This window comes from Pistacia vera, unplaced genomic scaffold (assembly GCF_008641045.1).
Source record: "Pistacia vera cultivar Batoury unplaced genomic scaffold, PisVer_v2 Contig531, whole genome shotgun sequence".
Lineage (NCBI taxonomy): Eukaryota > Viridiplantae > Streptophyta > Magnoliopsida > Sapindales > Anacardiaceae > Pistacia > Pistacia vera.
In genome coordinates this window covers 741,665-768,322 of record NW_022196370.1, presented here as the reverse complement: position 1 = coordinate 768,322, position 26,658 = coordinate 741,665, and the positions used below count along the sequence as shown (strand labels likewise).

Below are 26,658 nucleotides of genomic sequence, written 5' to 3'. Positions count from 1 at the left end.
TGGATTTTGTTGTGGGTTTGCCAAGAACACAAAGGCAAAAAGATGTTGTGATGGTAATCATTGATAGGTTTTCTAAAATGGCCCACTTTGTGCCATGTCACAAAACTGATGATGCTTCTCACATTGCTGATCTATACTTCAAAGAGATTGTACGTCTTCATGGAATTCCAAAGTCTGTCACCTCAGATCGAGATGCCAAGTTCATGAGTCATTTCTGGCGGACCTTGTGGAGAAAAATGGGAACGCACTTACAGTTCAGCTCAGCTAGCCACCCTCAGACTGATGGTCAAACTGAAGTAGTCAACAGAAGTTTGGGAAATCTATTGTGAAGCTTTGTGGGGAAACACATTCGCCAATGGGATCTTGTATTAGCCTAATCAGAATTCTCTTACAATAGTTCTGTAAGCCAAACCACAAGAAAGTGCCCCTTTGAAGTAGTATATGGCAAACGTCCCCTTAGCCCTTTAGACCTTTCGCCATTACCCACTACCTGTGAATTCAGTGTTGATGCTGATAGATGTGCCGAACAGATCAAGAAGCTTCATGAAGAGGTTCGAGAGAAGATTCTTCGTCAGAATGCTAAGTATCAGCAACAAGCCAACAAGCACAGAAGGCCGGCTAAATTCAAGGAAGGAGACTTAGTGTGGATTCATCTAAGGAAGGAGTGTTTCCCTAAGTCACGTATGAAGTTGTCTCCTCGAGCTGACGAACCATTTCGAATTTTGAAACGTATCAATGATAATGCTTACAAGATTGAGCTCCTTGGAGATTATGGAGTCTCTGCTACTTTCAATGTTGCTGATCTATCTCTTTACTACAGAGAACATGATGAAGACGTGGAACTCGATGACGAGTCTCTTCCAATCCCGGGAGAATAATGCCGGAGCATAAGACCAAAAAAAAAAAAAAAAAAAAGACATGGGAAAGATATTTTAATTGTATTGACTTTTTGTCCCACATGAGAAAGAGATGTTTACCTTTTTCACTTGGAAGGCTATAAATAAAGCCTCGCTTTGTCCCTTGTAATCATCCCTTAGCATTATCAAAATATTTGAGTTAAAGCATTTGCTTTTCTCTTCCTCTTTGAGGTTTCTTTTAGTTATCCTTGGCGTAGCCAACTAAGGTGGGCTTTTTGGCTATTCTTGCCATAGTGAGATTTATTCTAACCTCACTATAATTGACATCCATAGTGGGGTTTTCAACCTTGCCAAGATTGGGGTTCTCGCGACGTCCCAGCGTCACCAGGATAATCCACCATAGAAGTTCTGAAAGAGCATTTGGACTGTTTTGCATAAAGTTTGTGTTGTTACAGGGAATGATGCTCTTCCATTGATCTTCTGTAAACTAAAATGTCATCAAAGAAGACTAAGATAAACTTATGCAAGAATGGCTGGAAAATGCGGTTCATCAAGCTTTGAAATGTAGAAGGGGCGTTGGTAAGCCCAAATGGCATTACAAGAAACTCGTAATGACCTTCATGAGTCAAAAAAGCAGTGTTATGTACATCTACAGAAGCAACTCAGATTTGATGGTAGCCAGCACAGAGGTCTAACTTCGTAAATATGGAGGCTCCATGTAATTCATCTAGGAGCTCATCAAACATAGGCATGGGAAATCGATTTTTAATTGTGTGTTGATTTAAGGCTCGGTAGTCGATGCAGAGTCTCCAAGAGCCATCCTTTTTTTTAACCAAGAGAGCAGGAGAAGAAAAAGGGCTGTGGCTATGCCATATAATGCCATCGGTCAACATCACTTGAATCAGGTGCTCAGTTTCAGTCTTTCCGAATGCAAGGATAGCAATACGCGGAACATTTACGGGTTGCGCATCTTTGAATAGATGTATGTGATGTTCATGGGAACGAGAAGGTGGAAGGCCACATGGTTTGTTGAAGACCTCGAGAAAATTCCTGCAAAAAAGGTTGCAAAGAAAGGGGAACTATGGCCTCCAAATTTGCCTTTGGGGAACTACCAGAGGTTAGAGAAAAAATAAGATAACTAGGTCCAGCATGCTTTCCCAATTTGCTAAGAGAATTACATGTGGAATAAGGTACTGATGCAACATAATTTCCCACAATCTTTCTAGGCTGGCCAACATGGGTGAATTGCATCCACATGCATTGAAAATCCCACAAAATCGGCCCTAGAGTCTGTAGCCATTGTGAACCTAAGACAGCATCACAACCATCCAAAGAAAGAAGGTAAAAATCAACATGAATAAGTGTCCCTTGGATCGTGAGTGCAGCGTTTGTACAACGTCCTGTGCTTGGAAGTTTGTCGCCATTAGCTACCATGACATCAAACGTAGCATTTGTGTCTACTGAGAGACCTGTTTTTTTAGCTAGATGAGGATCCAAGAAATTGTGGGTAGAACCAATAACTATGAGGATGGATATAACCTGACGCCCAAGCAGCCCCGTAACTCGCATGGTTTGAGGTGTAGGTGCTCCCGTCATAGCGTGCAAAGAAATTTCAGGGGCATTGTTGTCTAAAGAAGGTGGATCATCTGAACAGTCCATGTCTTCATCTTCAAAAGAAGTCTGTCCAGCCAACATATTTTAAGTTCGTGTTTTGCAAAGGTGCCCAGGCCGAAATTTTTCATCACAATAGTAAAAGAGACCCTTGTCTCTGCGTTCTTTCATGGCTTCATATGAGATATTTTTTATTGGAGTAGAAAATTGAGTGGAAAAGGAGGACCCTTGCATAACAATAGCATTTGGTGGTGGTGGTGCTCTGACATTTAGACAGGATGAGTTCAGATTGCGTGGTCGGGCAGCAAGGTGAGCTTCCTGTGTGCGTGTAAGTCCGATGGCTTCCTTGAGGGAAGTTGGTTGTTGTAGTTTTAGCATATACCGGATTTCATCTTTGAGCCCACTCACGAAACAATGTAGGAGAAATTCATCTGTCAATCCTCCCACTCGGTTTGAAAGAGCCTCAAATCATTTTTGGTAAGCCGCTACTAATGAATTTTGGAGCAACTTGGCAAGTTCTCCTTCTGGATCATCAAAATCAGATGGTCCAAAACGTTTTTCCAATGCATGCACGAAGGCGCTCCAATCTGTCAAGGACCCAGCGTGTTATAACCATTTAAAATATTGTAAAGCATCACCTTTTAAATGAAAGGAGGCAATTAATAACTGTCGTGGAGGTGGAATTTGATAAAATAGGGAGTATTGCTCAGCTTGCAAAATCCAACCAGTAGGTTCTTCTTCTCCGTCATATTTTTGTAGGTTAATTTTTGGTCCTCGTTGGGGCTGGACGTAGGGGTTTTGCAAGCGTAGTGCAAAGGAAGAAGGAACAACATTGGATTTGGCTGGTGAAGGGGGTGTTGAGACATCTCGAATCTGCATCACTGGATTAGAGACTTGGTTACGGATCTCTCTCATGAAGGTTTCCATGCTTCCCTCGATCCTGCTGATTGCTGCATTGGGAAACAACCTCAGCAACGTCCTTCAAATCCTTCAAACGTGTTTGAGGAGCTCCGCTTTCTGCCATGGACGGAACTGCTCTGATACCAATTTGATAACAACTACAGCAAAAGGAAAAACTGAGAACTGCTTTGACTAGTATTCGAGTTTTAGTCGGGACTCCACTAAGAAAATATGGAAGCTAAATCATATTTCTGTTATTCATAGCAGGTCCTTTTATAAAGGTTGGACTTTGTTTAGCTACAACTACTGCGAAATAAAAGCAAATTAATAGGTCTCTTCAAGAGACTCGGTACATAAACTAACAATTCTGTTGGTATTTGGCCGGAGAACTCTAAGAAAGAAAAGAAGGAGAAACTGAAAGTGAACTGCAGATTCATTATACTGTAACTTGCAATATATACACATCAAAGGCTTACTATTTTACCAACTACAACAACCATTCAGACTTTAAATTTCAAAAATGAAGTTGGTAACTTAATACACATTTATCTTACACTGATTACACTTAAACATGACACAAAATTAACAACTCCAGCAGCTTCAATTTCGGCCGAAAAGGAGGGAATGCATCTGCTGCTTGGCGCCAAACACTCATTCAAAAAGTAAACTGACTTAACTGAATTTTCCAACAAATTATCAATGCTTCAACACTCCTCCTCGATAATTTTGCTGGAAACACCAAGTGTGATCCTGAAGCTTTCAAACTTGGTTTTAGATAATCCCTTAGTTAGGATGTCAGCCACTTGATCATCACCATTACAGTGGACCAGTTTCACTTCTCCTTCCTGCTCAGCTTCTCTCACTGCATGGAACTTGATCTTTATATGTTTGGTTCTCCCATGATGGACTGGATTCTTAGCCATAGCCACAGTCGATTGATTATCACACATTATCATAGTAGGATACTTCTGTTTCAGCTTCAAATCTTCCAAGATTTTTCTCAGCCAGACAGCCTGATTTACAGCAGCTATAGCCAAAATGTACTCTGCCTTTGCTGTGGATTGTGCAACCATTTCTTGCTTCTTTGACATCCAGCAGATTGCACCATGGTTCAAGAAGAAAGTATACCCTGAAGTGCTTTTCATGTCCTCCACTGAACCACCCCAGTCACTATCTGAAAAACCAATTAAACCAAAGTCTTCTGACCTCCTGTACCATACTCCAAAGTTGGTGCTCCCTTTCACATATCTGAGCACTCTTTTTGCAGCTCTAAAATGTGTTTCTTTGGGCTGATTCATAAACCTGGACAGTAGGCTAGTTGAAAACATGATGTCTGGCCTAGTTGCTGTAAGATACAGCAAACAACCAACCAAGCTTCTATACTGTCCCTCATCAACACTTTCTACATTTTCATCTCTTGACAGGTTCAGATTTGGAACCAGAGGCACATCCACTGATTTGCAATTTTCCATATTGAACTTCTTCAACACTTCAATCGCATACTTCTCTTGATTAACAAAAATCCCATCTGAACTTTGATGAACCTGCATTCCAAGAAAGTAAGCCATTTCTCCTAAATCTGTCATCTCAAACTCATCAAACATGGACCTCTTGAATTCTTCAACTTGAGTTTGCTTACTCTCTGTCACAAGTAAATCATCAACATACAAGGAAATGATCATAATATCTTCATCAATCTCCCTAACATACAATGTATGTTCATTTGGACTTCTCACAAAATCCAAATTCAGCAAGTGATTATTTATTCTACTATACCAGGCCCTAGGTGCTTGTTTAAGACCATACAACGCCTTCCTTAGGAGATACACTTTGTCTTCCTTTCCCTTAACTTTATACCCTTCTGGTTGCTCAACATATATCTCCTCATTTAGCCATCCATTAAGGAAGGTAGATTTGATGTCCAGCTGAAATATTTTCCATGAGAATTGGGCTGCCACTGCAAGTAGTAGCCGAATTGTGTCATGCCTTGCAACTGGTGCAAAGTTATCCAAGAAATCAACTCCATATTGCTGAGCAAAGCCTTTGACAACTAGCCTTGCTTTGTGCTTGAGGACTGAACCATTCGGATTGAGCTTCTTTTTGAAAATCCATTTAACTTGGATCACTTTTCTGTTTTGAGGTCTTTCTACCAAGTTCCAAGTTTGGTTCTTTTCAATCATTGCAAGCTCCTCCTTCATGGCCACTCTCCACACCTCTGATTTTGCAGCCTCAAAGTAACATGTTGGCTCAAGTGAAGCCATGTTGCATCTCTCATAAACCTCAGCTAAAGGTCTGGTACCTCTAACTGAAATTTCATCTTCCACATCACTCTCAACATCATCAAAAATCTGCTCATGTATAGCTTTTGTCTAGCCTTGTTTTATCTCTACATCAGGTTTGTTTTCTTCCCAATTCCATACTCCATCCTCATCAATCTTGACATCCCTAGAAATCTAAATTTTCTTGGTTTCTGGAACATATACCCTATAGGCTTTAGATTGACTACTATAGCCTATAAAGATACCAATTAATGCCTTTTCATCCAGCTTGGACATTTTTGCTGCTGGAACCAAAATGTAGCATATACTCCCAAAAATTTTTAGCCTCTCTATTATTGGTTTAACTCCATACCATGCTTCATAGGGTGTCTTGTTGTCCAAGGCTTTTGTGGGAAGCCTGTTGAGCAGAAAAACTGTTGTGTTAACAGCTTCTGCCCAAAATTTCTTTGGCAATCTCTTCTTAGCCACCATGCATCTAGCCATCTCTACAACTGACCTGTTTTTCCTCTCACCGACTCCATTTGGCTATGCAGTGTAGGGGCTACTGTATTGGTGATTAATTCCAACATCTTTGCACACTTGCTCAAACTCTTGAGAAGTGTACTCTGTACCATTATCACTTCTCAGGATCTTTATGGTTTTTTCTGCTTGATTTTCCACCAGAAGCTTGAACTCTTTGAATACACCAGCAACCTGTCCTTTTTGCTTCAGAAAATACACCCAACACATCCTAGAATAGTCATCAATGAATAACACAAAGTATCTACTTCCATTTAATGACAAGGTTTCCATGGGACCACACACATCTGTACGGATAAGTTGCAGTTTTTCAGCTACTCTCCAGGTTTGATTTGCAGGAAAGGATTGCCTACTCAACTTGCCAAGTTGACAGGCTTGGCACATAGTATTAATCTCCTCTAATTCTGGCAGGTTATGGAGCAGCTTCTTGGTCTGAATTTCTTTGAGACCTTGGTAATGGACATGACCAAGTCTCTTATGCCATTTCACAAATTCATCTTCCTTTTCACTGTAGTCCCTATGTTCAGTTTTTTTCAGTTTGATGGGAAAGCTTTTTCCCACCATTTTTACTCTCATTAACTCACACCCCTTACTATCTAAAATTTGACAGATTTGATTTTCAAAATGTAAAACATAATGGTTTTCTAACATTTGTCCTACACTTAGGAGGCTTTGAGTGATTTCGGGTGCATAGAGTACATTTGAGATAAGTTTTGTACCTATGGAAGTTTGGATTGCAACATCTCCCCTCCCATTTGCTTCAACATAATTACCATTTGCCATTTTAATCATGGACCGATGTGCTGAGTTTAATCTCACAAAATCCTGCAAGTGTGGTGTCATATGGTTTGTACACCCACTGTCAACCAGCCAGTCATCACAGCAGGTTGGTGGTGCACTACAGGAGGCCATAAACAGCTGTTCTGCTCCCTATTCTGGTTGTTGGTCCTCTGTCACTTGTGCTTGCTGCTGGGACTACTACCCCTTGCTCTTGCACACTCTCTCTATATGGCCAAACTGCTTACATGCTCTGCATTGTATTCCTGGCCTAAACCAGCACCTTTTTTTAGAGTGCCCTTTCCTTTTGCAGTGGGAACAAGGTGGATATTCTTTCATCCCACCTGGTTTTCCCCATTGGCCATTCCTCCTTTCTTTCCCTTTCTTTTCACCGACATACCTCCTGTTATTCCCTTGAACTGGTTTGGTTTTTTGAGTTGCCATCAATGCACCCTCACCAACATCTTCTTGCCTCAAGAACCTTTTTTGCTCTTGTGCTTGCAATGCATGAACCAGCTCTGTGAGTGTAGCCTGTCCCATGTCTCTTGAGTCCTCTAAAGATGAGATTTTGGACTCAAATCTTTCGGGTAGGCTGACCAGGACTTTCTCCACCACTCTCCTATCAGTCAACTCCACCCCCAGCAGCCTTATCTTGTTACAACACCCATTAACCTGTCAATATAGTCCTTGACCTTCTCTGATTCTTGCATCTTCTGCATCTCAAATTCTCTTCTTAAATTTAGCACCTAATGTTCCTTGTTGTGGTGTTGCCCATGTACTATTCTCTCAGCTTATCCCATGCCTCTTTTGGAGTCTCATATGCCATGATCCTTGTGAATACAAGGTCTGTTACAACAGCATCAATGTGCGAGAGAGCTCTTGGTGCTTTGGCTATTTTTTCCTCATGCAATTTCATTTGGTTCAGGGTAGGATTCTGTCCTAAAGGAGGTGGCTGCCTATTTTCTTCCACATACTGCTACAGCCCCTAACCCCGGAGGAAAGCCTTCATCTTAACAGCCCATATGTGGTAGTGCTCCCCATTGAATACTGAAGGTGACATCAGGGCTGATTGAGCAGCCATTGTTCCAAGTTTTGAGTTTGACGCAAGGTAAACAAAGGTGCAGATGCAGGTTGTTTTAGGCTGAAAATGGGAGGTGTTCTTGAGTAGAGGTAGATGACTGAGTGTAAGAGAGATTTCAGGTTGTTCTGGTGTAAAGCTCTAATACCATTTGCTGGTATTTGGCCGGAGAACTCTAAGAAAGAAAAGAAGAAGAAACTGAAAGTGAACTGCATATTCATTATACTGTAACTTGCAATATATACACATCAAAGGCTTACTGTTTTACCAACTACAACAACCATTCAGACTTTAAATTTCAAAAACGAAGTTGGTAACTTAATACACATTTATCTTACACTGATTACACCTAAACATGACACAAAATTAACAACTCCAACAGCTTCAATTTCGGCAGAAAATGAGGGAATGCATCTGTTGCTTGGCGCCAAACACTCATTCAAAAAGTAAACTGACTTAACTGAATTTTCCGACAAATTATCAATGCTTCAACAAATTCTTACAATCTAGGATGGTAGTGTTGTTTATTGACTAAATCAATGAAGTGGTGTAATTGAAGTATGCTCATATCACCTAGCAATGGATTCAAATCAAATCACCCCACATACCACCCACCACCCCCACCCCCACACACACCCACACACACCACCCCACCACCACCACCCAAAAAAACCCACACCCCCCCCCCCCCCCCCCCCCCCACCCCCCCCCCCACCCCCCCCCCCCCCCCCCCCCCCCCCCCCCCCCCCCCCCCCCCCCCCAATCCGGGCACAGAAAAAAAAAAAAAAAAAAAAAATTCTCCTAAGCATAGTATTCCTCTGGGAAAAACCTGAACAGGGAGAAACGCATAAGAGTTCAATTGAAATAGTCAAGGAGAGGGTTTTTCTAGGGAAAGTTCGTAGAATCTAAAGCATACTATTCTAAATTAATAACTCGGACTTATAGTAAACAATGGTTTCGGGATACACATAAAAGGCCAAATTAAGGGCCTACCCATTCAAAAATCCTGACTTGTCACAATGAGTTTGAAGAAGAGTTGAATGTCAGAAGATTTTGAATAGAATATTTGCGATGAGAGATTAAAAGATATAAACGATGAGAAACCCATCAATGAAAAATAATAAACGATAGCTTATATAAAATAAATCTTATATTCATATATGTATATACTGTATATGGTGATCAAATGAGACAACACTAAATCATGATGATCACCTTATTATCACTATCCCTCACATATATATATACTTATTTAAATTAAAGCCTAATAACATGCTTAATTTAGTTCGCATTTGGCTTTATAATCGCTCCACAACTGCTCAACGGTTTTGCCCAGCAAATCAACAAAGAAACGATCACGTAGCTATCTTTCATCTTCTTGTTGAGCTCTGCAACAAATCCATTTCTCAAGCTATCACAGTAGTAAAAAACCGAGCAGTAACATCATAACCGTGATTCCACTATCACCACCTCCTGGTTTCACCCAGTGAGCGGGGATATATTTGCCTTCAACCTGACGAAATCGGCTACCCCTTCAATTACTTCTCCAGGAGCTTTTCCTATCCGTTCTGCCAAATATGTGTCATCTCGTGGTAAAGCCACCCGTTGAAATCCGACTTGATATCACCACGAATGTATTGATATAGCTATCATTTACGTGGGACTTCATTGTTGACGACGTACGCTAGGAACTTGCTGTCCGGGATCAACAGAAAGGATCACCTGTGGCCTGTTTATTCGTTCAGCTTCAGTGTTTTGCTGGAAAATTCCCCAAATGAAGTCGGAGGCGGCTGCCATCCTCTGTTTGGTGTATTCAGAGCCGAGCTCATTGTTGAACCGAATGCCGCCGGGGGTTGTTGCAGCTCTGTTCGTGACTACATACTCAACTGCATGGATGCCGTGTAATGTCACTAGGGCTAGGAAACAAACGAAAGAGAAAGTTGAACGACCCATTATTATATGATTCATGCTTTTGCAGTGAGAATTGATTGAGCTAATCTCGTTGGTTTATATAGAGAAATGGTTGAACTAATCTTGTTGGTTAAGTGATCTTTGCTTCTCTTTTTCATGACTCCAGGAGACAAGGGTTGAAGCTTCCACAATTTGATTTTTCCAAAGAGTTTTAGTGAAAAAAAAATTCAAAAGATATTCTTGTAGGACCCATATGAACATAGAATGATTTACATTTAGAAAAATATATATACAAATTCTTGTATGCATATTGAATTTTTTTTTTTTTTTTTTTTTTTTACAGTAGTTTGTATTAAATGTAATGATATTCATGGATCTGTTTTATTATGTATTAACCAAAAAATAAAAATGGCTTTAAATTAAATTATTATACTGAAATTATATCTAATTTTACAAAATTTATATTATGAGCATTAAGTGTAAATAAAATAACCCCAACGTAAAGATTTGATATGTACACATCCGGGATAAATCAGTTTACGATTGATTTTTCGAGTGAATAGACTTGTTCCTTCTGAACCTTGTCCATACAAACACGCGTTGATTCTCAGTCAACAAGTTAAAGAGCGTTTCAATTTTATATATTTACTTACACAACTCATTCACACAAATACAATCACATCGTAGCACTTGCATTTCAGTTCACTTCCTCGTTGAAAAATCAAACACAAAAGGGTGTCCGCAATTAGCGGTTTCCTTCTAATTTTATCCAAATTAAGCTCTGTCTTCTTCAAACGAGAAACTAGAAATTGAGCCACGCGGTTGCGTCTCTGGCGTTCCATTGACTTGGAGTCTTGACTGACTTTTCCACCCATTTAATTTATAATTTTAGACCCATATGGGCTTTTGATTTTTTGTGGATCCGGTTCAGATCGTTTGCCATTTGGGCTAACCATTAGCTACAATTTGGGTCTCCATTCATGCCTCGACTATTTTATTATATGGGCCGATTAGACCCATATGTAGTTTGACCATTTTACCTTTATATACAGTAATCCCATCAGCAATATGTATCAATAACATTTAAATGATGTGGTAAATAATCTAATGAAGTTAAATTTGTTGTCACATTTCAAACGCTACGCTAATGTATCATCGTGAAAATAGCCTGAAAATAGCCAATTAAATTAATACGTAAATAAACTTGTACACAAACAAACATCAAGTTCTCTATATGGTTCATATTTTTTTTTTTTTTTTTTTTAACAGTACAAATGGATGTAAAGTTTGTTGTTTGCGGTTGGGACTATTTGTTCTGTCCACTTCGGAAGGACAAAATTAGGATGATAACGATGGTAGACAATTCACCATACTAGGACATTGTCCCAATAACCAATTTATTCATTAATCACCATTAAGCTCCATCAAATGCAACCAAAAAAAAAAAAAAAATTATAAATACTGATGATAAGAAGAAGAAAGTTTGCTAACCACCACTAGTGGTTTGATGGTAAAAGAGTAAAATGAGGTTCATGAGCTTTTGAATTCGATTCCTCTAGGCACTGATAAGGGTGGCCACTAGTTTAGGGCTCTTAGCCAGTCGACAGTTCTAAGGTTTTGGAGAATTAATTAAGGTGCACGCAAACTAGCTCAAATACTCCCATGATAAAAAAATAATAAATAAATAAAGAAGAGAGAAGAAAGTTTGCACAGATATTACCGCCATTACATAAATAAAGATTGAGATGAGATCGAGACGCTTTATTTATATATATGTTATTGTTTTTATGAAGCTAAAGCAAATTCATCTATGGCATAGGTGGAAACTTTAGTTTGAGCTATGCTAGATAAAATATAAATTAAACAGTGAGTTTCCGCTTGTTAATGGACTTCCATTAGAAATACATAAATGTCACTAGAGAAATAATTGTTGACTTTGTAGCGAGAACTCCAAGGCATCTAAGTTGCACATATTTTGAGACAAAATATGCCAATTTAGATCATATACTAATCAATAACCTTTCTATTTCATAATAATTTTCACTATATATATACTGTGAAAAAGTCATCCTATTTTATTTAGTGATTTTTGGGGGGTAAAGTGAAGAATTTGAAAGTTTTAAGGGAGTAAAGTGTCATAGCAAAAACAAGTAAGGGCTAAAAAAATTTGCCAGATATTTTATGATAGTAAGAGATTAAAAGTGGGCTGTCTGTGGGAGGAGGAGAACAACAAAGCTACGGACACCGATAAATCTGCACCGAAAATGTGTACGGCCTACGTGTACGCGGTCTCTGAATTTTTTTATAATTTTTTTTTAGAACGGCCGTCCATCAAATTTGGACGGCCGTTCACTCACATGGCGCCCGTCCATATTATATGGCGGGCGTCCATATACAAGGGACGGGCGTCCCCATTAAAGGCGCCGTCCCTCATTAAAATACAATAAAAAATTATAAACATTAGGGACGGCCGTTCATCGTTATGGACGGTCGTCCCTTTGTTTTGGACGGGCGTCCGAAAATAAGGGACGCCTGTCCTTAACCAAAATATAAAAATAAAAAAAAAATAAAAAAAATAAAAAACTTTGGGAGGCCGCCATCCAAAATTTTGGACGGCCGTCCCTTGCGTTGGACTGGCGTCCATTACGAATGGACGCCAGTCCCTTAAGTTTGGACGGGCGTCCATTAGAAATGGACGCCCGTCCATACTTAAAAAAAAAAAAAAAAGAAAAAAAAAAAAGGCTAAACCTTTCTTCTTCGCTTTTTCTTCGTCTTCTAAACACTTGCAGTCCTCTTCCAAACCAGCTTCGGCTGGAAGACAACCCTCATCCCAGCCAACGGAGGCGTATTGCACTCTGGCCACCATCTCCAGCAGCTAACCTTGTCGTCCCCACAGATACAATACCAACTTTGCATAGCTTCTCCGCCATTTTCATTTTGCTCTCAGCCCAGAACAGGACCCAACTTTGCTCTCTTTCCGTTCACCATTAATGAGCAAGATGCTTTTCTTTGCCATAATGATGAACTGTCTAGACCCAACTTTGACACTTGCATGTGCTTTTGACTATAGGGATCTGTTTACCCTTCCTATGTTATCAAATGAAAATAAGAGAGCAATGCTGCTAAATTTGAGTTGCTTCATTTGTATGGTGGGCAGAGTGATCAGCTAGCAGTCATAGCAGCTTTTGAGTGTTGGGAAGCAAAACAGAGGGGTCAAGAAGCACGGTTTTGTTCTCATATTTTCGTCTCTTCAACGATCATGGATATGCTGCTTGGTATGGGTAAGCAACTTCAGACATAATAGTTAGGAATGGGTCAAGAAGCACGGTTTTTTTTTATTTTATTTTTTTTAAGTATGGACGGGCGTCCATTTCTAATGGACGCCCGTCAAACTTAAGGGACTGGCGTTCATTCGTAATGGACGCCAGTCCAAACGTAAGGGACGGCCGTCCAAAAGTTAGGACGCCGCCCAAAGTTTTTATTTTATTTTTTTTTATAGTTGGTTAAGGAGGGCGTCCCTATTTTTGGACGCCCGTCCAAAACAAAGGGACGACCGTCCATAACGGATGAACGGTCGTCCCTAATGTTTATAAATTTTTTTTATGTATTTTAATGAGGGACGGGCGTCCTTTAAATGGGGACGCCCGTCCCTGTGTGATGGACGTCCGTCCATATAATATGGACGGGCGTCCATGTGAGTGAACGACCGTCCAAATTTGATGGACGGCCGTTCACTAGAAAAAAAATTATAAAAAAAATTCAGAGACGCGTTACACGTAGGGGTACACATTTTCGGTGCAGATTACGGTGTCCGTAGCTTTGTTGGGAGGAGAAATACCGAGAAGAAAAAGAAAGAGAAAAGAGAGAAGAGAAAGGAAAAAGAAGAAATGCGAGAGAGTTGAAAGGAGAGTAAGCCGAGAGAGAAAGACGTTGTGTTTAAGGGGGGATATTGAGAATACTGTGTATGAAAGTTAACTAGAAAAGAAAGATGTTGTGTTTAAGGGGAGATATTGAGAATAATATGTATGAAGGTTGGTGGTTTTTGTAGTGTACCAAATTTACCTGGGTCAGTTCGTAATATAGCAAAACTAGGAGTTAACTTGTGTTGTAAAAACGATGGCATTTTAGTGATCTACTTTAATATAAAGTCTTGATCATGTGCCTTCTTCTTCATTCATGCAATTCAATTAGAAAATTCTACTAAACTCTAACTAATTTTTCTCTGTTTTCTTCCTCTGTTGTTCTTTTTCTTTTCTCGAATCTTCTTGAGCTTTAGCTTTTCTTGAACTCTTCTTCATTTCAACTTTGTATCAAAGCCCTAGACAAGCGTCCATGGCAGATCTAAATCCTAATAACTCAAATGGAAAATCTAAGATAGAATTAGAGCCATTTGACAATGTCAATACAACAAATCAAACAGCTCAGATCTCACTTCGTACTTTTACTATGAAGCTGATAGATAAGAATTACAATTACTAGAAGTCTCAAATCTTACCTGCCCTAGCTTTGCATGGATTAGATGGCTTTGTGACAGGTGAGAATCTTTGCCCACAAATGTTTCGAATTGAGAAATCCGAAGAAAATGAGGAAGTGGTTAAGAGGCCAAACCCTAAGTACTTCAATTGGAAATGGACTGATCAATTCTTGGTTAGTTGGTTACTTTCATCCATTATTGAGTCTATGTTTAGACGTGTTGTAAAATGTCACAGTGCCTATGAAATATGGAATACGTTAGAGCTGCATTTTCAGTCATTTCCTAAGGCAAGAACATTGTATTTGAGAAATTTGTTGCAAACCACAAAGAAAGAGTCTCAAAGTGTAAATGAGTATGTTCTACAAATGAAGGAATTAGGGGATGAACTGATTGCAAGTGGTGTGAATATAAATGATGAAGAATTATTGTTGTACATACTTGATGGCCTAGGGCCAAAATATGACACTGTTGTAGCCATTTTACAATCAAACTCCAGTTATGCTACACTTCAAGAAGCTTAATTCTTCTTCACAAACATGAGATGCGTCTGGAGAGACAACATGGTTCTTTAATGAACTTCCATGAAAGACTATCATCCGCTTTAATAGCAACTAGACAGAATGTTAATGAAAGTCTTGCTAAAATGCCTCTAAATTCATTAGATGTGTCTTCGGGTGTACTTCTTGCTTCTCATACTTCTCAGTATCCCTCTGGTGGTATTCATCCAATCAATTTCACCTATCCTAATTCTGGAATTTTACCTCGGCAAGGTCAGAATACTGGTGTGGAATCTCTTTCGTATGTTTCTAGACCTCCTATTGTTGACTTCTTTGGAAATTTGAGACATGATATCACTAAACTCACCTATAGTGCACCGTTTCTCAATAGAAGTTGATGTAGAGGTAGAGGAAATTTTCGCCCAAGACTGATATGTCAAGTCTGTGGGAAACAAGGACATTCCGCATTGCAATGTTATCACCGATTTGACCAAGAATAGGATATCAAGCTAGACCTTTTTATCAACCAAATCACAATCAGTAGTCATCACTAATTGCTTTTCCTTCTTTGGGTACTCTTCAACAGAATCTTCTAGGACTCTCAAGTGAAACAGCTCAAGCGTTGTCTACAGCTAAAAGTGTGACCCCAAACTTCGCTAATAACTCAGTTGCAGGCTTCCATGATCAGTTATCTTATGCTCATTCAGCAGCTAGAAATTTTGCTAACAATTCTGTTGTGGACTTTCATGATCAGTCACCATTTGCTCACTTAGCCGCTAGAAGTTTTTCATACTCTGCTTTGCATCCACATAATAGCTCTTTTGTTGATACTAATTCCACTGGAGATTTTCTTTTAAGAGTAATTATAATTTTGGTATAGTTTTAGGCAGCACTGAACAACTTATTCCTACTCCTTAAACTGTTGGCGGTAAGGCTTGGTACATTGTAACACCCCACTTGAGGTACGTAATTAAGATTTGCTGTATTACTTAAATGTTTATTGATTCAGCTTCAATCGAGTTTGTATGTTGTTATTTTTGGTTGGTTGGTCTTTGGTTGAAATGGTATGTTGAGTAGGTTGAGTGTTTGCCTTGAAATTGGTTGAGATTTGAGGAATCTTGGTATTACAGTCTTCGCCACGACGACGTTAGCTCTGTGTTGCGATGTCGGTTTTGTAATTTTTCCCCAGGGCGACGGAACTTTCTTCGCCGCGGCGACAGGACGGCAGAAAAGTTTTCTTGAGGTTTCTAGAGAATTCTTCATAGGGGTAAAATGACTATTCTACCCCTAATTAGCAGGAAAAGTAGGGAGTAAAATATAAGAAAATTTAGTAGAGAATGTGTTGGAGTTGGGAGTGTGTTTGTAATGAATCAAAGGATAAAGATGGAATTTTCAAGGAAGAGCAAGGGCAAAATGGGAAAAAGTGGTTACAATATGAGCTAAACAAGGGATTAAGTGTAGTAAACCCTCATTTCACCCATTTCCACCGCCATTCTCACTCTCTGTTTTCTTCCCATCCTTCATTCAATCTTCCAAGATTTCTAAGGAATTTTAGGGAGCTTTTGGGTAGTTTTTAGTAAAGCTTAAATCTAAAGCATCCTAAGATGAGGATTCTTACTTTAGATGAGAATTTGTTTATGATTTGTTAAGTCTTATGTTGTTATTGTTGTTTAAAGTTGTAGAGACAAGACAAGACAACAAGGGGAAGGAAAAGTGCTAGAGAAGTTATTTACCCATAAGGTAAGTAAATCCAACCCAAGTTGAGATTTAAGAACTCATTTGAGTAGAGATTTATATATGTATGTGTATATATTATGTTTATTGAGAAATTGTGATGAGATGGATGGTTATTGATATTTATTGTTGACTATAATTGAGTTATGAGAAGAGTTGAGATTTTATGATGTTGAGTTGAGTTTGATGGAAGTTGGAGAGAGTTTGAGCCAACTCCTTTGGGAGTGTTAGAGAATATGAGGGAGTTTCTCCAATTTTGGGATGATTAAATATGGGAGAAGAGAGATAGATCAAGTAGAGGTTTATATGCACATGAGTTGCATGATGAAATGCTTGAGTAAGGCATGAGTAAGAGTAGAGAACCTTAATTATTGCTACATGGCATAATTGCATTTCATGAGTGCATTAATGAGCATGAGTCATCCATATGCATTAATTACATTAGCGAAAGAGAGTAGAGAAAGAGTAGAGAACTTTGAGTGTGAGCTTCATTAAGAGAAAAGAGAGAAAAAGAGAATAGAGTAGGTTGTGCGATGGGGAACCCGTGAGTAATGGGTAAAGTATTCCCGTATGTACGTCGCAAAGAGAAAGAGCGGCTTGAGTATGAGAGAGAAAAGTGGTGTAGCTTGTGAGAGTACATGCGGATAAGGGCTATACCCAAGAGTACCCGAGAGAGAGATTACATACACACATGGCCAAGGGTTTCGAATCCATGCATAACTGAGTATGATCGGCTAAGAACGAGTAAAAGTCACGGAGAATGGGAGTGAGTCCCGGCCATGCCTCCGGTAAGATGAGGTCGTGACTTACAAAAGAGAGTTAGTAGAAAAGAGTTATGAGAACGAGAAATAAAGAGAAGTATAAGAGAGAGAGTAAATGAGAATTGTAAGGAAAGAATTAGAGAGAGAGTCACGGGGATAGATGAGTAGAGGATTTACTTACTAGGCATTGTTTTTGTGCTCACCTCGTTGTTTCCTATATTTTTGCAGGATCTAGGTGAGGACACCGTCGGATGGACGTCGACGCGCGAGGAGAAATGGCTACACTGTCCATATAGTTTTGATAGTTTTGTACATGATACTAACTTTTTGTAATGAATGTATATGTTTAATGAAAGAAAAATTTTGGGCCCAACTATTTATGTTATCTTCCATGTGTTTTCATTATGTATATTTTATGATTATATGAGTAAAAAGCAGCTATTACATTTTTGGTATCAGAGCCGAGATTTTGGGATTTGACAGTGTACCATTCTCGTCACTACAATGTCTGAGAGCCGATTGTGTAAGTTAATTCTTTCCTTACGTTAAGTGTTTGTTGAATTGATTGAGTGTGGTTGTTTTGTAAATGAGGCGTAGTAACAAGAAGAAGGGTAAGAGTGTGATGAACGAGGGAGAATCCTCGAACCCACCAGAACCAACTCCCTCTACCCTTGATGAGACGATGATTCGAACCATTGTACAGCAGGTATTAGCGAAGAGTCAGGGAAGAGTTGTTTAGGAGAGAACCGAGACCCCCAGTAGAGTACCACCCACAAGACAAGAGCGAGAAGGGCCGGTACCTCAGACAGTACAGACTCGGGTTGATCCAATTCAGGGGCTTGGAAACCAGCACCAGCCACCAGTGTTTAGGGGTACTAAGGACCCGCTAGAGGCAGGGGAGTGGTTTAAATCCATAAAGCGGATGGCAGCACTGTTTCCCATGAATGATAGAGAGAGGATCAGATATGTCAGTTTCTTATTTAAGGGAGATGCCCGAATTTGGTGGGAATTAATGGACGAGACTCATGATATGGCCTCGATGACTTGGGAGGAATTCAGAAGACTGTTTGAGACTGAGTACCGAACAGAAGATCGAATACATGAGAAGATCCAAGAGTTTATTCATCTGAAGCAGGGGACTAGTACTGTGAAAGAATATTCAGTAAGATTTAACTCCCTTGCTTGCTTTGCACCCGGGATAGTGTATACACCGGAGTTAAGGAGAGATAAGTTTGTGCAAGGGTTGAGATCAGATATTGCTTGAGATGTAATGACAGGAGCCAAGCCCCCTCATACCTACAGTGAAGCTCTATCACGGGCTTTAAGGGCAGAGATCTACGTAAACAAATACATTGCAGAAGGGTTGGCTTTAACGGTATCTAGCGAGCCCTCCATCACCCCACAGAGGGAGAGAGTAGATGCCACAAGGAACAGAGAAGTAAAGGCCAAGAAGAAGTTCCAACCAAGGAAGAATAGAAGAGATTGGCAGAACAAACGGCCTAGGACAGAAGGGTTTCCCCCATGTGTTAAATGCGGGAGGAACCATTTAGGGAGTGTTTGAGGGACAGAAATATATGTTACAGGTGCCGACAGCCAGGGCATCTGATGAGGGATTGTAAAGCTCCTCTTCCACTGGCAGCTCAGACTTTTAGAGGTACAAATGCTAGAGTATTTACACTGGCACAGGGTGATACCGAGGCCAGTCTATCAGCCGTAACTGGTCAGTTGTTATTCCATGTTGTTTCCTTATATGCTTTAATAGATTCTGGAGCTACTCATTCTTTTATATCTCATGGAATGATAGAGAGATTAAAATTGAAACCTACTAGAGTGAGCCAATCTATTAAGATAGAGTTACCTGATGAGGTGAGTGTGTTGACTCAGGAGATGTTAGTAGGAGAGTTCGTGGTGATCCAAGGTCGAGAGTTAGCAGTTGACTTGATAGTTTTTGATATGCCTGACTTTGATGTGATATTAGGCATGGATTTCCTAGGGAGATATGGAGTTGAAATTGGTTACCGGAAGAAGAAGGTGAGATTTAATCTCGATAGTGGAGATAAGTTTAGTTTTGGAGAGGGCCATCAGTTTAGCATGTTGATTAGTAGTGTGAAGGCTAGAAAGATGTTGAGAAAAGGGTGTTCGGGATACATTGCTCATGTAGTACAGAGTGGTGATGTTCCACAATCAGAAATTCAGAGGGTGCCGATAGTTCGAGAATTTTTAGATGTGTTTCTGGAAGACTTACCAGGTTTGCCACCGGAAAGAGAGGTTGAGTTTAGTATTGAACTAGCACCAGGAACAGCACCCATATCTAAAGCCCCTTACCGAATGACCCCAGCAGAGCTTTAGGAACTAAAGAAGCAACTCCAAGAGCTTTTAGATAAGGGTTTTATCCGACCGAGTCATTCTCCCTGAGGAGCCCCAATTCTGTTTGTAAAGAAGAAGGACGGGTCACTATGGATGTGCATTGATTATAGAGAGTTGAATAAGGTGACAGTGAAGAATAAGTACCCGTTACCTCGGATAGATGATTTGTTTGACCAATTGAAGGGAGCAGCAGTATTCTCCAAAATTGATTTGAGGTCAGGGTACCACCAGGTAAGAGTAGCCGAGCAGGATATAGCTAAGACTGCTTTCCGTACAAGGTATAAGCATTATGAGTTTGTAGTGATGCCATTTGGCTTGACTAATGCCCCAACAGTTTTTATGGATTTGATGAACCGGGTATTTCATGACTGTTTGGATCAGTTTATAGTGGTATTTATTGATGATATTCTGGTTTATTCCAAATCGAGAGAAGAGCATGAGGACCATTTGAGAATAGTGCTGCAACGGTTGAGGGAAAAGCAGTTGTATGCTAAATTCTCTAAGTGTGAGTTTTGGCTCGACCAAGTAATCTTTTTGGGCCATACAATGTCTAAGGAAGGGATTTCAGTAGATCCGAGTAAGATAAAGGCAATCCTTAAGTGGCAGAGGCTGAAGACAGTAAAAGAGGTTAGAAGTTTCTTAGGCCTGGCAGGTTACTACAGACGATTTGTTGAAGGGTTCTCCCAGTTGGCTAAATCATTGACAGCTCTTACCAAACAAAAGACTCCTTTTGTATGGTCAGAAGCTTGTGAGGAATGTTTCCAAGAGTTGAAGAAGAGGTTAACATCAGCTCCAATGTTAGTGTTACCACAAGAGGGTGTAGATTATGATTTTTATACGGATGCCTCATTGCAAGGACTTGGCGCGGTGTTAATGCAGTTAGGGAGGGTAATAGCTTATGTCTCTCGGCAATTGAAAAAGTATGAGACGAGATACCCTACGCATGACTTAGAATTGGCGGCCGTGGTCTTTGCCTTAAAGATTTGGAGGCATTACCTTTATGGTGCAAAGAGTAACATCTACACTGATCATAGGAGTTTAAAGTATTTCTTCACTCAAAAGGAGTTGAATATGAGACAGAGAAGGTGGTTAGAGCTGGTTAAGGACTATGATTGTGAGATTAAGTATCAACCGAGAAAAGCCAATGTAGTAGCCGATGCTTTGAGTAGAAAAGCTTATTTGTCCCGGCTCACTAAGCAGAAAGAGCTGATGGAAGAATTATGTAGAGAACAGATTGAAGTGATTCTGGGAAGGATAGCCAGGCTAGAGGTTCAATTTCCTTTACTGGAAGAAGTCAAAGAAAAGCAAGTGGTCGATGAGTGATGTTAGAAAATAGTTCAACAAGGGCATGAGGGCAAGGTAACAGAATTCCACTTGGTAGATGGTGTCCTCTATTTTAGAAATCGATTGTGTATCCCCCAAAATGATGAACTAAAGAAGCGATTACTCACAGAAGCTTATAACACACCGTACACTACTCATCCTACAGCAACCAAGATGTATCAAGATGTAAAGAAAAGCTACTGGTGGCCAGGTATGAAGAGAGACATTGCAGAATATGTAGCTAAATGTTTGACTTGCCAACAGGTAAAAGCAGAACACCAAAGGCCGTTAGGGTTGCTTCAACCACTTAGTATTCCAGAGTGGAAATGGGAGAGTATTTCGATGGATTTTATCACAGGTCTCCCTAGAGTACAGAGAGGGTATAATGCTAAATTGGTGATTGTGGATAGATTAACTAAATCGGCCAATTTCCTTCCAGTAAAGGAGAGTACTACTATGGAGCAGTTGGCTCAGATCTACATTCAAGGGATAGTTAGGTTACATGGTGTGCCCAAGATTATAGTGTCAGACAGAGATTCTAGATTCGTCTCAGCTTTCTAAGCTAGTTTACAGAGAAATTTGGATACCCGTTTGGCATTCAGTACTGCCTATCATCCTCAGACAGATGGCCAAACCGAGAGAACAAATCAGATACTTGAGGATATGTTGAGAGCCTGTTATTTGGATTATAGAATGTCATGGCATGAAATGTTACCTTTGGTGGAGTTTGCCTACAATAATAGTTATCAATCTACAACTAAGATGGCACCTTACGAGGCTTTATATGGTAGACAATGTAGGTCTTGGCTACATTGGGATGAGATCGGCGAAAAGGATGAGTTGAGTACCGCTCTTGGGCCAAAGGTGAATCAGAAAATGATAGAAGATGTAAGAATAATCAGAAAGAGAATGAAGCAAGCCCAAGATCGATAGAAAAGTTATGACGATTTGAAGAGAAAAGAAGTGGAATTCCAAGTAGGTGACAAAGTGTTTTTGAGAGTTTCCCCCTACAAGCGAGTAATGCACTTCGGGAGCAAAGGGAAGTTAGCACTAAGATATATTGGTCCATTTGAGGTCTTGCAACGAGTCGGGACGTTTCCCTATAGATTAGCATTACCACCTAGTATGGATAAAGTGCATGACGTTTTTCATGTCTCGATGCTGCGGAAGTATGTAAGGGATCCCTCCCATATCTTGAGTATAGAGGATGTTGATTTAGCAGAAAATCTTGTGTATGAGGAGCGTCCAGTACAAATTTTAGATCGGAAGGTTAAAGAGCTCCGGAACAAGAGTATTCCGCTAGTGAAGGTTCTTTGGAGAAATCACAAGGAAGAAGTGGCCACATGGGAGGTGGAACAAGACATGTAGAATCGGTACCCGAAGTTATTCGTATGAATTTCGGGGACGAAATTCTTTTAAGGGGGAGAATTGTAATGCCCCTCTTGAGGTACGTAGTTAAGATTTATTGTATTACTTAAATAGCTTCAATTGAGTTTGTATGTTGTTATTTTTGGTTGGTTGGTCGGTCTTTGGTTGAAATGGTATGTTGAGTTGGTTGAGTATTTTCCTTGAAATTGGATGAGATTTGAGGAATCTTGGTATTACAGTCTTCGCCGAGGCGAAGCATAGTTTTCACTGCGGCGACGTTAGCTCTGTGTTGCGATATCGGTTCTGTAATTTTTCGCTGGGGCGACGAAACTTTCTTCGTCGTAGCAACGGGATGGCAGAAAATTTTTCTTGAGGTTTCTAGAGAATTCTTCATTGGGGTAAAATGACTATTCTACCCCTAATTAGAGGGAAAAGTGGGGAGTAAAATGTAAGAAAATTTAGTAGAGAATGTGTTGGAGTTGGGGGTGTGTTTGTAATGAATCAAAGGACAAAGATGGAATTTTCAAGGAAGAGCAAGGGCAAAATGGGAAAAAGTGGTTACAATATGAGCTAAACAAGGGAATATTTTAGAGATATTTTAGGTTGTTGTTTAAGGGTTAATTTGCTATTGTTCGAGAGAAAGTTAGTGGAATATTATGGAGTTTGGCCTTTAGAATAAGCTTAATTAGGTTAGCAATAATTGTCAATGCATAGGATTAAATTGGTGTGAAATCTGTGCCCTAGGTTTAGTCATATTGATTTCTCTACCAAAGTATTTATAAAATTCTGCTTTTATTTAGTTTTTAATTTGTTTTCGTTTTTATTAAATTCATTCATAAAATTTTGTTTCATCAAATAGCAATAAAATATACTAGTTTGGTACTTGGTAGGTAGTTCTCTTGGGATTCGACACTCGTTTACTCGAGTTTTACTACTTGCACGATTTCGTACACTTGCGAAAAGCCTATTATCAATATACACAAAATAACTTATATACTTTAATAAGTACAGGATAGTCTTGGACAGTGCCACCAAACTCCTCTGCTTCTTGACGTCCCACTCGACCGTAAATCATCTAGTACCTACAAAACAGTAAAATAATGGAGTGAGCACTAATTGCTCAGTAAGTAAACCAAACTGCACTACTGTTTTTCCTTCGTTACTCATATTCTGACTTTCCTTTTCTCACTTTATTTTTTCTAATATGCTGCATTCTTTTCTAATATTCTGCATTCTTTTCTGATATTCTGCATTCTTTTCTGATATTCTGATTTGCTACTTACCAATGTGCATAAACAATTAATAAAACTGTACATCGTCGAGCACATAAGAAATGCTAAATCATGCAAGTAGCATAATGCATATGCAAAATAATAAACTTTTCTGAGAAAAGAATTTTCTTTTCTTTTATGTTTTCTGTCTCTTATGCTGTATCTCTTTCTTTTCTTTTTTGTTTATGTTTCTTATTTTGTTTCTCTTTCTTTTCTTTTCTGTTCTGGTTTGCCGATCAGACTAGGTTGAGGCATAGATTTGGAACCCTGGCCATGTGGGTGTATACTAGGTACAGTCCTCATCTACATGCACTGCTGACGGACTGTACTAATTCTTTTCTGCTATGTTGAGGTCACTCACTAATGGCGGCGTGCATGTAGGTATTTTCTACTGGGTACAATCCTCGTCCACATGCACTGCTGACGGACTATACAAATTTGTTCTGCTATACTGAGGCCGCTCACTGATGGCGACGTGCATGTGGGAATTTTCTACATCTTTGTCACTCACAGGTTTCCCCATCGCAACAACCTTATAACATAACATGCCGTAGAAAGAGAATAGAAAGAGATACTATACACATTTCTAAATGAATTTCCAAGCTATGGAAATTCTACACTTGCATTCTTTAGTAAATGAGAAAATATACATATTTGCATGTTAGCTTTAAAGGAATCTATAAGCCATTTTCTTTCTTTCTTTTCTCATTCTTTGCTAACATTTTCTTTAATATTCTCATTTACCAAATCAAGGTTATATATAAATAAATCATATGCATAATATATGCATGATCAAGCCCATTCTTTGATATTCTTTCCAAATTCACATACACAAACTTGAAAACTCATTATGGCATAATGATATGTCATGACATATTCTACCATTCTCTGCTATCACAAATGTCATATCAAAGTAACACGTTAACATGCAATTCTTTTCTAACACTTTCATGTGTTATTCAAGAAGTAGTAAAGGTTCAAGTAACTAGAACCAAGCACTAAGGGCCATTTCTCTCATGGAACTAACATGACCAAGTGATATTCTAAATTTTAGCATAACAATATGCACTCTTGAATACTAACATTTACACTTGGTTAAGCCCAACATAATCTTTCTACTTCAATTCTTGTCTTTCTCTAACCCTTTCTTCAATAGGGTTTAGCCAACTCATGCATGCATTTTCTCTTTGGATTTTCATCAAACAATTCATATGCACATGCAACTATTAAGTTGGCTACACTTTCACATCTCTCTAAATCCACCAAAATTTGAGCAAAAACTCACTAATTATAGCCATAAACCTGGCCGATTTCAACAAATCAACAATTCAAAATTTCAACACTAATTCTTCCATAACTTCACCAAATCACCACATACTCATACACTACTTCTCACGGCTGGAAATTACACATCATTCAACATCAAAAACAACCAACAATTCTCACATACAATCACATACAAACATACAAGAATCATTCTACACAAGTCTTGCTCAAATCAAGGCTAAAATTGGGTTTACTTACCTTGAATGTGTGATATAACCCGCCTTTGCTAAAAGTCTCTTCCTCTTGGACCTAGATCATATAAAAACCATAAGAATTTAAGACCTTAAAGGTTAATCACACACTTTGTGCTAGAATCTTACCTTTGGATGCTTTATGATTGAAAATCTATAAAAATCCAAGCCAAATCCTATGAATTCTCTTTGAGATTTGGTGAAGAAATTTGAGAGAAAAATGGGTGAGGGTGGTGTGTACAAGGGCGGAAATATGGTTAGGGTTTCTTCAATGAAACCTTATATCTAATAATATATGCATGTCTTCCCATTTTGCCCTTGCACTTTCTATGAAATCACATCTATATCCTTTAGTCAATTACCAAAATACCCTCATTTTTATTATCTTCTTCACATTATTTTGCTTCCTTTCACTCCCCACTTTTTCATCTAATTAGGAGTGAAAAGACCATTTTACCCCTAATGAAGTTTTAAGGAATTTCCTTCACATTTGTCTAAGGTAACATCAAAGAAATCCTACTAAGGGTATTAGGGCATAAATAAAATTACGTACCTTGATGTGGGTGTTACAGAGGTAGCGGTAGAAGGCAAGGATATGTAAAGCCACGTTTGGTGTGTCAGGTTTGTGGTAAAACATAGCACTTAGCCATCTAATGTTATCATCGTTTTGACCATAGCTATAAAGGTTTTACAGCTTCTGGTCACAATACCATGCCAAACTATCCTACACCAAGCTTCAATGTCCAACAATCAGCAACCTCTTTTTCAGACTCAACACATGAACCTGCATAAGCTTTGTTTGTTGCAAATTGTGCATCACCAACAGCCTCTCACAATTCATATGGAGCATTTCATGACCTGTCAGCCAAGAATGGTTCTCTAGCTTCTTCTCAAAATTTTAATGGCCCTCTTCCTTCTCAAAACCATCATCTACAACAATCTACTGGTGGATCTCCTCATCAGCATTCAGCCTTAATGTTAATTCCTTCTACATAGACCGTGGCAACATCACATACTCTTAATGACCAATCCTGGTACATGGATTCGGGAGCTTCAAATCATATGATTGCTGATTCAACAAATATGGTGATGAAGGCAGATTATCAAGGAGGATCTCAGGTGCAAGTTGGGAATGGCCAGTCAGTTGTACCTTGTAGAGTTTTTGAACACATACATGTATGATCTCATTGCCCTCAGCTGTACCTTGTAGAGTTTTACAACTACATAACATTCTATGTGTTCGACGTATCACTGAAAATTTGTTGAGTATCTCACAAATTACTAAAGAAAACAATGTAATGGTTGAATTTCATGCTGATTTTGCCTGGTAAAGGATAAGTTTAGCCACGAAGTTCTTCTCCATGGAACTATCAAAAATGGCCTCTATCAATTAACATTTCCAAGAAAAGTCTCT

At 39.3% G+C, this 26,658-nt stretch overlaps 1 pseudogene; it reads right to left on the bottom strand.

Moving 5' to 3' along the window:
* Positions 1-9,297: 9,297 nt before the first annotated feature.
* LOC116107321 lies at positions 9,298-9,989 on the bottom strand (annotated as a pseudogene).
* Positions 9,990-26,658: the final 16,669 nt, after the last annotated feature.